Source organism: Aphanomyces astaci (assembly GCF_000520075.1).
Source record: "Aphanomyces astaci strain APO3 unplaced genomic scaffold supercont1.86, whole genome shotgun sequence".
Classification (NCBI taxonomy): domain Eukaryota; phylum Oomycota; class Saprolegniomycetes; order Saprolegniales; family Verrucalvaceae; genus Aphanomyces; species Aphanomyces astaci.
The window spans coordinates 1-2,128 of record NW_009798349.1 but is presented as its reverse complement, the minus strand read 5'-3'; positions in this window follow the sequence as shown (position 1 = coordinate 2,128).

The following is a 2,128-nucleotide window of genomic DNA, read 5'->3' as shown; positions in this document are numbered from 1 at the left end:
CACATTACGAGTTATTAAAACTATTAGTCAATTCGTATACTACTTCGTCAAGTATTCCAGTATGCAGTATGCGGTAAGCCACCCCGACATAGTTGACTTGGCAGGTACAGTAGTTTGGGCAGCTGGAAAGCCGCGAGCGCCCATTGGCGAGGCGGAGGCCTCGTAGCGTTGGATTGGACTCATGGTGCTCGAGCAACGTTGATTTTTGTTCGTCAGCCGTAGCCTCGACGGCTGTGGCGACGGCATGATTTGAGTACCAAATACTTGTTTATCATGTGTTGTGGACTATTTCAAATTTTGAAAAAAACTCTATAAACGGATGTATGAGTCTTTTGGAATTTTATACATTTGGAAAGGATATCGACTTTACGTGGGTTCGGTATTGTGGGGGACTACTGTACTCCCAAATATTGTAAACTATTACAGGTTCATCAGATTTCATCCTACAATTTGTAAGGTCGACCAAATCCATATGTTTTGGATGTAATTAACTGAACGACCGCGTCAATATGTATACAATAAGTACGACTACACGGTACGCACTACAGTAGTACTACCGCTGTCCGAAATTAGTAGTGGATCGCGAAACATCCGGATAATTAACCGGAAATTAGTAGGGGGGCTCCTAATGTATTGACACTATTTAGGAGTGTTGGTAGTTGTTTCGCAACATGCCAACTATCTGTAAGTAGTTGCAACATTCAGAATAAGTTACTGTTAATAATGAGTGTCAAGATTATCAAAATATCGAAAACTAGAGGTACGCTTTGATAGAGGCGTTCAAGGTGAATTCGAAAACTGATTTCCCCCGACTTTGGAAATGAGCAAAGAACGATTTTTTCACAGGATATTCGGATTGACAGGTATTACTTTTCACTCAAGGTTGGCTGCATTCAACCGATTACTCAAAACCGAGAGTTCATTGTCCAGGATGCCAGTTCGGCTCCAGCAGTTCGAGATGGTTGCAGGTGAGACAGATCGACATGCTCCTTTCGCCCAGGCCATGGCCTCAACAAGTGGTACTCATAGAGCCCAGTCTGTCGCCCCTCCAAAACCATGTTGATCTCATCGAGTGCATTCTGTAGCTGACGCTTGTCGGATAAAATTAGTTATCCGGAATAATGGAATACTTACTGGTGATGTGCCATCATCAGAATTGACCAATTAACGTGTGGTGTAGAGCATGTGATACGCACGTGTGTTGTATGTTTTAGGCAATCAGATTGTGGAAAAAATCTAGTGGCTATCTGCGTGCATTGGCTGTGATGTGACGAGGATTGTAATGAATGGTTCACAACTCAATTTACCACCTCCGAACTGAGCTAGTGTGTGTGTGTGTGTGTGTCGATTGATTTTTGTTAGCGTGATACGTATTGCTTGGATTTATCTGATATTTCAAGTATGGTGATCTCGTCTGCTTCATCAAAGTCTACCTCGGACTTGGCGCTTCTGGTGTTCGACGGAAAGAAGTCCTCGTTTCGTGTGTGGTCCCAAAGCTTTGTTAGCTACCTGGAGGGAATGACCCTTGGGATGGTTGGTAACTACTTAAAGGAACCAAAATCATTGCCCGAGCCTCGAATCAAATATGAGGACTGGTTGCATTGCGAGCCGCCGATTATCTCGACTGGCAATGAAGCGCATGACTGATGGCACTTGTACAATCGGAAGAGAACAGAGCAAAAGGTTCGCTTCTACCTGTATAGTCTTCTACCTAATTCGTTTGTCCAGCAGCTACGTGACACGACTGATGGAAAAACTCCTGTGGATGAGGTGTGGTCTGAAGTCGAAAGTCGCTACGGCACTTCGAATGTTTCATCTGTGACTGGTTATATGGGTCAATTAATAAAACGGTTCAAAAACCTTTTGACAACATCCAGTCATGGTTTGGTGAGATGAAGTCCCTCAAGAACCTGATCAATGCCCAATCACGTCAACACCTTGGTCGCGACAGTGTGACTGATGACTTGATCATTTACATGGCATTGAATGAACTATCCTTTCAGTTTTATGGTGCAGAAATCAAGTACGATGGGTCTTTTAACCTAGCTGAGGTAGAGGCTAAACTTGTTGGAGTTTTTGGTCAAAAGAAGAAACATGCAATTTTGACCATGGGAGGTCAAACTCCACG